We start from the raw sequence: 12,637 nt of genomic DNA on the forward strand, positions 1-12,637 counted from the left end.
TGGACTTTAGGTTTTCAAGTTGGATGATCACTATGTTTGGTTTTGTTTGTGCACTGATTGTCGGGCATGCACCCTAGGCCCACGAGTAGACCTTGGACGGCCCACTAAGGGGCGTACTCGGATATGATCAGGACAAGGGATAGGCGTATCCCACTTGGACTAGTCAAGTATGCATATGGAAAACTACTCGGGCCTTACCGAGTAGAACTCTGTAATTGTACTCGACTAGGACTCGGACTTGTAACTCTGCCCACCCAAGTATATAAGGGCGGGCAGGGACCCCCCTCAAAGACAACAACTCTAGTTCATCCAAGATCAATACAAACCAACACACAGGATGTAGGGTATTACACGATCTAGCGGTCCGAACCTATCTAAATCGTGTTCCTTGCATCACCATTGATTCCTTGATTCTCGACGACCCTTACCGCACAATAGACCACCTAGGGTACCCCCTAGGTGGGTTGCCGGTCTAAAACACCGACAGCTGGCGTGCCAAGTAGGGGCTCTCGTCGAGTTTCTCAGTGCGAACTCAATGGCAACGATCATCATCAAGCCCGTCTTCTTCATCGAAGCGGGTGCCACCTTCGTTTTTGGATCCTGGCTCTGCATCGCTGATGGCTCGGGTTCGTTTCGGCACCAGATCATCAAAGCTTAGGAGAAGAAAGTAGAAGATCTGACCAGGAAAAACCAAGATTTCAAAGTTGAAAATTTCGAGTTCGACTATGCGTCGGACTCGACTTCGCTTCGCTCTAGTCGGTCCTAGTCGATTCCCAAGTCGGTTTCGACTTCAAAGTGGTTCCTGCACGGACTCCGCAATGCAGCCGAAGTTCACCAAGACTTTCTTACTCGAACCCAACTCGAACTCGGACGTGATGAAGATGTCGACTCCGACTAGGTTGACCCACCAGAGATACCATTATCTGGTCCAGCCCAAGGATTGGTAATCACTTCAACATCACAAGGCAGATTCGTACATTGGCCAGGATTATGACCGTCTCTCCTTGCCCGCGACTATGATTCGCGCCTTGTCGCTCATATAGACAGCATCCCCTATTAAAAGGGCGTTCCACTCACTTCCAATCGCGAGGAAAGCTCCACAGAGATCGCAACATCAAGCTCCGGAAGCTACTACCCAGACAGGGAAGTCCTTGTTATTACTCAAAATAACAACCCGGGTACTAGCCAGAACAGAACTCCCAGGTGATTAGCACAACTCGACAACGTCTCCGAAGACGAGTCTACAACTGACGCTCCTCACAATGAAACCTCTGAACAACGGAATCGAAGGATGCGCAACGCTTCTCGAGCGGAGCGACGGCAGTCGATGGCTACAAATATTCCCATCACAAACCTTGAAAGAGCATTCGACGCAGTCCAGGCACAGGCGCACAATACTCCACTCACGGCAATCACCTCAATCAATCTTCTAACAACGTTGATGCCTCAAGACAGGGATAACGAAGCCACAGCTCAACTCATGCAGCGCGGTAACGGACTGATCACACAACTCGCGGAGCAAGCCTACAAGTTACTTGACAAAGAATCACCAATTCCGTCTGTTCCTCACATCACAGCTCACCAAGAAGGCAGCAGGGGAGCTGCAGGCAACAACAATGTCCCAAGAAATGACAATGAAGTTGTCAATCAACCTCGGCAACACAGCCAAGGCCCAAGCAAGCACAAGGCCCCAGCACGCTATAAGGATGTTGGAGAGGTCAGCTGCACCAACTCGGTAACAAGCATTCGCCCTACTCGGAAGAACCACGAAGTGTCCAACTTTAGTGATCTGCGAGAAATCCTCAACAGTCGGCGCGAACGAGAAGTCGACAACTACAACCATTTTCCTGCTTTCACAAACCGGGTAATAAAAACAAAACTACCCGAGAAGTTTAAGCCAACTGGAATCACCAAGTATGATGGCAAACAAGACCCAATTCAATGGCTACGATGCTACTCGCTAGCCGTCCAAGCAGCCGGGGGCAATAACGACACCAAAGTTATCCACTTCCTCATATGCATGGAACCCGCACCACTGACCTAGCTTGAGTCACTCAAACCCAAGTCCATTGACTCTGGGGCAGACTTGACAAAGGCTTTCACCAACAACTTCGCCGGCTCCATGGCTAGACCAGGCAACAAGATTGACTTAAGTCAAATTAAGCAAAAAGAAGGTGAGACCTTACACGACTATCTGCGACGCTTCTTCGAAAAGAAGGCTACCATAGTTGACATCTCAGAAACAGACGTCATCGAGTGCTTCCAGAATGGACTCTACGATCGACGAACATACCAAGACTTCGGTCGCCGATGATCAGCTAATGTCAAAGACCTCAAAGTCATGGTACAGCAGTGGGCGGATGAAGAAGACAAAGAGTGAGAACGTTTCGGCTCCCACCGTAACCGTGGACGCGACAACAAAAACAATGACCAAGATAGAACTCGACACAATGATACTCGAACCAACTATTCGAGTAATCACAACCACAAAAGGAAGCCCGACAACACTGTTGCCGCCATGACAAACTCTAGGAAAAAGGGATCCCGTAAACACGACGGCGGTCCAACCTTCACCGAGCTACTCAAAAAGCAGTGCCCATGGCACCCGACTAGCAAGCACTCGGCCATAGACTGCTGCAGCATGCGCCGAGTAATGCAAGACTTACCCGCACCACCACCCCCTGAAGAGTACACCAAGAAAAAAGATAAGGGCAAGAACAAAGTCAACAATGACGAAGACGAAGAAGGCGACTTCCAGACCGCCTCAAAAACTGTCAACGTCATCTTCGGCGGTATTCGAGGCACCGCATCCAAGCGAGCCAACAAACTCGTACTCAGGGAGATCATGGCCATTGAACCAACGGATCCAACACCGCTAAAATGGTTAGAAGTGCCCATTTCCTTCAGCAGAAAGGACCAATGAATCAAGTTCTTAGAACCAGGCCGTTTCCCCCTAGTACTCGATCCGGTTGTGGCAGGCTCAAAGTTAACCAAAGTACTCATCGACGGCGGAAGTGGACTCAACGTTATTTTCGCCAAGACATTGAGGAAGATGTGCCTCGACGTCACTAAAATGCTTACTCCAACAGATTCACCTTTCTACGGTATCGTGCCCGGAAATGCGGCTATACCACTAGGACAAGTTGTCCTTCCAGTTACCTTTGGAACTAAGGAACGCTACCGTACCTTTGAATCCGCACTTGTCAGCTTCCTTCGGGCTAACCACGATATCTTTGCTTGGAAACCGGCTGACATGCCAGGTGTGCCCAAGGAGCTGATTGAGCATTCTCTAAATGTTGATCCCAAGGCTACTCCAAAACAACAATGACTTCGCCGTTTCGCTCAAGACAGACGAGAGGCAATCAAAAAAGAGTTAGCCAATCTACTCGTGACAGGGTTCATCAAAGAAGTCTTTCACCCTGACTGGCTCACCAACCCTGTGCTCGTTCGTAAGAAAAACAACGAGTGGAGAATGTGTGTCGACTACACCGACCTCAACAAACACTGCCCAAAAGACCCTTTCGGGCTACTCAGGATTGATCAAGTGGTTGATTCCACTGCTGGGTGCGCCTTACTATGCTTTCTCGACTGCTACTCTGGCTATCATCAGATAAGCCTCAAAGAAGAAGATCAAGCCAAAACAGCGTTCATCACGCCTTTCAGAGCTTTCTGCTACAAAACAATGTCCTTCGGACTAAAAAATGCAGGGGCAACCTATCAACGAGCTATCCAGATGTGCTTCGAGAAGTAGCTTCATCGCAATATCGAAGCTTATGTCGACGACGTAGTCGTCAAAATAAGAAACTAGGAGAAACTCATTGCGGACTTGGAGGAAACTTTCTCTAGTCTACGCGCTTTCCGATGGAAACTCAATCCTACTAAGTGCGTCTTTGGAGTACCTTCCAGCAAACTACTCGGGTTCATCATTAGCCAACGCGGCATTGAGGCCAACCCGGAAAAAATATATGCCATCACAAATGTGCAGGCACCAGCTAACATTAAGGATGTGCAGAAACTCATAGGCTGCATGGCCGCTCTCAACCGGTTCATCTCGAGACTTGGAGAACGGGGACTACCCTTCTTTAAGCTTCTCAAACGCCAGGACAAGTTCAAATGGACGGAAGAGACAGGCAAGGCACTAACACAACTCAAAGACTTTCTGTCAAAGCCTCCTGTACTCACCGCTCCTTCTCCGAACGAAGATTTGATCCTATACATATCAGCTACTACTCATGTCGTCAGCACGGCAATAGGTGTCGAACGGTCTGAACCGGGCCACGCTTACAAGGTCCAACGACCTGTCTACTTCATTAGAGATGTACTCTCGGACTCCAAAACTCGGTATTCACCGATACAAAAGCTCTTATATGCAATTTTGCTCACTTCCCGGAAACTGCGCCATTACTTCCAAGAGCACAACATCACAGTCATCTCTGACTTCCCGCTCGGCGAAATTCTTCACAACAGAGATGCCACGGGTAGAATCTCCAAATGGGTAGTTGAACTCGGAGCTCTCACCTTGGACTTCAAGCCAAGGACAGCTATCAAATCCTAAGCTTTGGTCGACTTCGTAGCTGAAAGGACTGAAAATCAAGTACCAACACCAGTTGAACGGCTAGAACACTGGGTAATGTACTTTGACGGGTCCCTCAAACTTGAAGGGGCCGGCGCAGGCGTATTACTCATCTCCCCCAGGGGAGACCAGCTCAAATACGTACTGCAAATATTTTGGGAAGCATCTAACAGCGAAGCCGAGTACGAAGCACTACTACGTACGTGTGGGACAGGAACAAGGACAACATGGACACTTACTGCAAAGAAGTACGTAAGCTGGAAAACAAGTTCTCAGGCTTGGAATTTCATCACATTGTCCGCGACAACAACATTGCCGCTAACATCTTATCCAAAATGGGCTCAACCCATGCAGAGGTTCCAGCAGGAATTTTCGTACACGAACTGCGCAAACCGTCCATATCTGACCAAGTCACACCGCCAGCGGTCCAGACTGCTGATTTCTTTCGTGAAATCATGATGATAGAAGTCGACTGGAGGACACCCTTCATCGACTACATCAAAGATCACCAGTTACCATCCGACAAAAATAAGGCTGAACAAATCTCCCGGCGAGTAAAAAATTACGTTCTAGTCGGAGACAAGCTCTACAGAAAAGGTGCATCATCTGGAGTACTCATGAAGTGCGTTACCCGGGAAGACGGCCAAGAAATCTTAGAGGAAATTCACAAAGGAATCTATGGCAACCACGCCTCTTCGAGGACAATAGTTGGCAAGGCTTTCAGAGCAGGCTTCTACTGGCCAATGGCTCTGGCCGATGCTAAACAACTAGTTCAGAAATGCAAAGGTTGTCAATTCTTCACCAAACAGCAACATGTACCGGCCTACAAGCTAGTCACAATACCTTCAGCATGGCCGTTTGCCTGCTGGGGGCTCGACATGATAGGACCGTTACCAACTACGCCAAGAGGATTCAACCGACTACTCGTGGCAATCGACAAATTCACCAAGTGGATCGAGGTCAAACCAGTTACTTGCCCCAAGGAAGATCGGGTCCTCGACTTCTTGGACGAAATCGTACACCGCTACGGTTTCCCCAACAGAATTATCACAGACCTAGGGTCAAACTTCAACAACCACGACTTTTGGGAATACTGCGAGAATAGCGGCATCGACGTCCGCTATGTCTCGGTCGCTCACCCGCGAGCTAACGAACAAGTCGAGCGTGCTAATGGCATGATACTCGATGCCCTGAAGAAGAGACTACATGACGTTGGCAACACCAAAGGCGGCAAATGGCTCAAAGAGCTACCCAATGCTCTGTGGGGCCTACGTACCCAACCATACAAGACTACCGGGTTATCACCCTATTTCCTCGTATACGGCTCGAAAGCCATACGACCCACCGACATCATGTGGCAATCACCATCAGTTGAACAATATGACGAAGAACTGGCAGAAGAAACAAGACGAACAGATATAGACAGTCTAGAAGAAACAAGATGCGCAGCACTAGTGCAATCTGCCAGATACCTTGACGGTTTAAGGCGTTACCACAACCGCAACGTCAAGGAAAGATCTTTCAACGTGGGAGATATGGTCCTCAAACGAATCCAAGACACAACAGGGTTGCATAAACTCAATTCACCATGGGAAGGTCCTTACATCATATCAAAGGTTACCGGACATGGATCTTACAGATTGCAAGAGCTCTCAGGAGAACAAGTGCCAAACTCTTGGAATATAGAACACCTTTGTCGCTACTACCCATAGCACCACCCGAGTGATTGCTTCGAGGCAACAACTCCGGATGACTACTTGACTACTAGCTTCAAGATACATTAGTCTTGACACAAGCATTATCAACTCAACAAGGATCACTGCCATGGCACAATTTCCGTCGAGTGATTCTTTACTCGGAATCGAAGATACATCATCAAGTCATATACAAGTACAAGTACTCGGAATACACAAGAACTACAAGCAACTGCCTACTGGCGGGCTGCATTTAAGCCTCAGGCTTTTACTATATCACAAAGCCACTCAAGTCTGTCGACTACAACGGGAAGGGACTACACGCAAGGAAGCTGCGCAAAACACAGCCATATCCAGGTCCTCTACCCAAGGCAACGCCAGGAACTCCTGTATTGCCACTGCCTTGACAGCGGCAACGATGAATCCGGCGCAACGCGCCTAGAGGGAACCAAGGCTGCTCTTTTGCTAGCCTTGCGGAGTCAATCCACTCTACGACCACACCTCCACCTCTAAGAGAGCGGGATAAAGGCCGCGGCACTCATCACCTATCACCCGCGAGTTCCAGCGCGTACTCCACTGGATCACGAGCTGCAAGATGAGGCGCGCGATGAAACCTCCTACGAGGATTCTTCTAGCATCGCGGCTATCCCTACGAGCGCAGGAGTCTGTGGAGGGAAGGTGGCCTCAATCTACGAGGAATCTTCTAGCACCGGTGCACTCTTTGATGGCTCTCTACACTCAAACAAAAGCAACCGAAGATGATCCATTGCTACTCAGCAAACTTGGTTTGGGTCGACCTCCAGATGGATCTATTTATAGCCGAGAGCTGCAACTACCACCTACCCAAGAGTTGCTATGCGCACGTGATCAATGCAGTCTGATGACTTCTGACTCTGCCCACGTGAAGACACTTATGCCACAAAGGACAAAAGAGTACAGTACACCCGTGCATCCGCAAAGGACCAAAAAGCACCGTACACCTATGTACCCTCAAAAGTAGAGTACTCGACAGCATTGTGACTACTCGAAACCCAGCACTACTCTAATCCAAGCACGACCTACATCTCGGGGGCTTGGAATACTCCGACCCTCTGCTTAGGGGTCGGGCGCACCCGACCCCAGGACTCAGGGTCGGGGGAGGTGGAGCTCCTCCCCCAAAGGGTCGAGCTTAGCCGACCCCAGGACTCAGGGTTAGGCGAGGCGGAGTTCCTCCCCCAAAGGGTCGGGCTTGGCGGACCCCAGGACTTAGGGTCGGGCAAGGAGGAGCTCCTCCCCCAAAGGGTCGAGCTTAGCTGACCACGGGACTTTGGGTTGGACAAAACAGAGTAAAACTACTCTTCGCAAGACAATAACTTCACGCAACAAGACAATGGGCAAACATTCATTTGTCAAAGTATTGTTCAAAGTACTCGACACAGATTCAAGAGTACATAAAATGCTCAAGGCTCTTCTGGAGAGACAAACTCCGACATCTTCGACGCGAATAGGCCCTGCCTCCTCTAGAAACTGCGCATATGCTTCTTCTGTGCAGTTGCGAGCCACGCCGTCACCAGCCGCCGCCAAGTCTGCCCTCGGGTAGTAGGACTTCACGACTACAAGGACTTGTTTGCAAACAGCTTTGCAGAGTCCCGCCACTTTACTCGGGGCAGCCTTCAATCGCTCGACTAGTGACTGCGGCCCTGCGCCTTTTTCCACGGGGGCTATGGCGTTTACCAAGTCTTCAGCTGCTACAGTTAGCTCTTGGAGTTCACCTCGGAGTCTTCCCAGGGTCTGAGCATGATCCCTGCATGACACCATGGCCATGGCAAGCATCACGCCATTCTGCATCTTTCTGTCCCGCTGATGCTCACAAGCAGCCTGTGCTTCCGTCAGCGCGGCCCGAAGACGTTCAACCTCATCCGCCACTCGGTCGTGCGCGTTTCTCCAGTCGAGGACTTGGCTCCTTGCAGCCGCCTCTTGCTTCTTGAGCTCTACAAGACAAACAAGTTCAACCACAGCTGACTACAATCAAACATACTCGGAGTATGCAAAGTACTCACCTTGATACTTTTTGTTCAACGACTTGTAGCGGCTCTCCAGTTTTTGCTACAGGACTGCATGATCCGTGCGTTCCACAGTAAAAGACTTCGCTCCAACCTCGTGAACCCTCAGAGCTTCCGTCAGTCGGGCACATTCCTGCTCCAGTTGATGACTTCGTTCCTGAAAGGGTCTGAGTATGCAAGGCGATACGGTCAGTTAAAAACCTCCCAATTCCTCGATCTGTGTGACAATTCAAAGGCAATTCACCTGGAAGCTCCGGAAAACATCGATGGCCCTCTAGAACTCCGAGTCAGATGGCAGGCTAAGCACTGGTCTTTGAGTACTCTCCGCAAGATGAGGAGTTGTATCCAAGGCGGCACCTACAACATTTATCATCAGTCAACTGCTTGGTACGACTACAATAACAAGACTACAGAAACATACCTGAAGCAGTTGCCTCTTTTACTTTTTCGACACTCACTACAACCAGCGATTTGCCAGTGGATGTTGATAAGGAAGCACTTCCTGAACTTGACGCGGCGGCGGGAACTTCCACCGAACGGATGACGTCTTGGAGCATGGACATAGTAGCTCCAAGACGATCGGCGTTGACTTCGGGTACTTCCTCAACAATTAAATCTTCCAAGGGAGCCGAAAATGTAGTCGGGGGATTCGACTCTACCCTTGTCTCCACAGGGATAGTTTCCTCTGCATCCCTGCATCAAGAAACGTCATTATACGATTTCAAGACAACTTAAAGATATACACCGGCTAAGCAAGCTCACCGAGTTGAGCGTGGCGGAAACCGCACACGTTTCTTCTCGACAACAGGTGGTCGAGTAGTTTGCGCCGCAGGAACAGCCGCCAACGCTGTCTCCTCGCCAAGACCTGTAAAGCAAAGGTCAAGACTACGATTCAACTCGGACAAATGAAACTGGCCGGGGCAGAATGCTTACCACTAGCGATCACATTGGACAGCAAAGAACCAGTAGCGAGTACTGGCGACACCTCCTTTGCAACACCCACTGCTCCAGCGAGCAACCCTAGGACCGCCTGGTCAGTAACAGGTAGCGTGGTAGCCGACGAAGCCGGTGCGGATAGCTCGGGGGCTACTACAACTTCTGTTTATGGCGCCTTCACCATGTCAACAGATACATTACTGACGTCCAGGTCAGTCACGACTACTTCTTCAGAAGCAGCCTCATTATCACCAAAGGTCGTATCAACAACCTTTATGATAAAGACAATTTAGTCACAACAATAGCAAGTTCAAATTCATCAGGTACAGATGAGTTCACAACTACATACCTTGGTACTGCGAGACTTCTTAGGGGTTGAAGTAGACTTAGTCGCAGACATCTTGCGGACTACTCTGTGTTTCTTCACAGGAGGAGAGGGTTCGTCCTCTGACTCCTCAGCAACAGTTCCTGAGTCTTCTTCCGACTGCGCCAAGTAGTCGGCAAGAACTCGAGACTACAAAAAACAAGTCGACATTAACAACAAATATCACAAGCCAAAAAGAACAAGTCAGGTGCAAGGACATACCACTTCTGGCTCATACCAGGCGTCGTACTGACGAAGAGCCGCAGGGATTACTGGTACTCCCTGATAGTTCCTGAAGAACTTGGCCAACAGCGCCTCTACATCATCATTGGATATATCCTCATCGGACATACGCGATGGATCCTTAAGACCTGTGTGCTCACTCCCCGAGTGAGCACGTTTTTGAAGCGGCTGGACTCTTCTCTTCAGAAAGCTGGCCGCCACATTGATTCCAGTTAGATTGAGTACCTTCAACTCGGTAATCTGCTGCATCAGGTGATCGAGCTCGGGGGTGTCTTCGGGTTCGCTCACCCAGTTTTCTGCGTGCTTGGGCGCGTGACCAGTCACCACAGACAAGCGAGGATTATGATTACCAATGTAGAACCACCTCTTTTTCCACTCCCCATGGGAGTCAGTCAAGTTATACTCAATGTATGCGCCCGAGTTCCTGAGTTGGAACCCGGTGCCTCCAAAGACTTCTGTTCTATGGACACTAGGCTGTGGCTTACAGCGGAACAGTTTCCTAAACAACTCGAGACTTGGAGGAACTCCCAAATACACTTCGCAGAGGTGTACAAAAATAGACATATGCAGTACACCATTGGGGTTCAAATGCACAAGTTAAAGCTTGTAGTAGTCGAGAATACCTCTGAAGAAGTCGGAGGTGGGCACTGCCAACCCCCTCTCCACAAAGTGCGCGAGCATCACTGTCTCGCCTGGATGTTCCTCAAATTACCACGCATTTGGAAATGCGGGGCGCCACTGAAGAATTGCCTTTGGCTGCAGAAGCTTCACATCAATGAGTGCTTGCACGGCTTCCTCCTTCATCACTGAATGTTGCCACGTTGCTCTAGGCGGCGCCGGCGCAGTCTGGATCGTCAGCCCCACCTTCGGCGTCGGCAGCACCAATTCTTTCCCCTTCTTGGACTTCACCTTGCCCGTCGCCGGAGCCTTGCCCTGGGTCTTCTCGGGTTTCTTGCCCATCTTCTTGGTGCGCATCTAACGGACTCAACCTCAGGCTAAAACGGCACTCACTCTCGGATCTTTCTCAAGGGGTGGCAATGGCGGCGGCGGCACTTGCAGTGGCGCAGATGTAGAGCAGGAGAGCAGGGGAAGAAGAAAAATAGATCTGATCATCGTACGGTGTAAATCTAACCGAAAGGGGGCTCTCCAATTTTATCTCCGCCAGCTCCAGTTTCCACGCGTTAGTTACGCAACGGACAGATTTTAAACAGATTAATTGCAGATTAATCACCTTAAACACTCAACGGCTACTCTTTTGAACGGATTGCTGACCACTTCAACGACAAAGATCGCCTAAGTGCTCAGGGGCTTGAGTACCGTAACCGATGGTCAGTTTTTTCTTTTTTCAAGATTTCCAAGGGTAAAACAAACAAAAAGCTGGATTGACCCTAAGCCTGACTCTTCGACTCAACCTAAGGCTCGGGGGCTACTCCACATGGAGTGCGATTGACATCGCACTACCATATAAAAATTCTTAGAACAGAAACAACTCGAAGGAACAAGAAGAGTACCTTCCAGCCACGCGACAGTACTCGAGCACTTCGGTCCACAACCTCTATGACGAACTACTCGGATAGCGCCTGCAGTGCCCAAGACTGCAGCGCACGACTACAAAGTACTCGGGGGCTTGTCGGGCATGCACCCCAGGCCCACGAGTAGACCTTGGACGGCCCACTAAGGGGCGTACTCGGATATGATCAGGACAAGGGATAGGCGTATCCCACTCGGACTAGTCAAGTATGCATATGGAAAACTACTCGGGCCTTACCGAGTAGAACTCTATAATTGTAATTGTTGACGCTAGATTTCATCACCAGTGGAATCGGCGCCAAGAAAAGAGGAAATGGGAAAGTACAGTTGGAGATCCGTTGGTTGGCGCTACAGTCCAAGATCGGCCAGATGCTACAGTACGGGATCGGCCGATGACTTCTGCCTCGCTTAACCCTTGGGGTTCGGATCGGACGCGCCTGATTCCCGAATCGGTTATCCTTTGCCGATAAGGAATCGGCCGATTAGGGGGCTGGAATAATTGGGCCGGTATGGGCTTGAAAAGGATCAGAAGGATGAAGAGGAAATCAGCCCATGAAGTGTATTATAACAAACCTAGTACGAATCATGCTTGTAAATATTCGTTTTCTATTTGAATTAGGGATAGAGTTCTAGTCAGTTAAGGAGTCACCTGTACGGAGCTATAAATAGCTACCTTTGTAAATCTGTAATCATCAACAAATCAATACAACCAACTACTATTTCCTCGTACTTACTTTCGAGCAGGCGACTTCGCCAAATACTTTCTCCTTTTTCACGAGTTCGTACGGGTTGGCAGGGCTGCATCAACTTGATCTCCGGCCGATCTTGTAAGTTCCGTTTACCGAGTAAATTCTAAGCTTTAACTTCGGGCGCATCGCTGTCGTTTCGTTTAGATTTATTCACTAGTTATCGATATTTACTAGAATCATAGGTTTTACCTGTCTTTCTAGTTTTATCACCAGTTATCCAGCTAGGAATCGGTGATTTCGGCTTTCTTTACATTCTGCTATTAAATTCACTTATTTCACATATAGCCGATTAGATCTATTTCTAGTGTTGTTACTATAGCATTGTGTCGATCATTCCAGTATTTTCTTATCTACACGGCTACTGCGATCGGCTGCTTTATAGCCGATTTCTTTATTACGGCAAATCGACCGATTCGCTGATAAGCTCTCTCGAGATCGGAAATTTAGCCGATCGTGATTTCCGGACCTGACACGTATTCTTCCTTGCCAATCAACAGGTCAGATTG

Source organism: Setaria viridis, chromosome 6 (genome assembly GCF_005286985.2).
Source record: "Setaria viridis chromosome 6, Setaria_viridis_v4.0, whole genome shotgun sequence".
In the NCBI taxonomy this organism is placed as follows: Eukaryota; Viridiplantae; Streptophyta; class Magnoliopsida; order Poales; family Poaceae; genus Setaria; species Setaria viridis.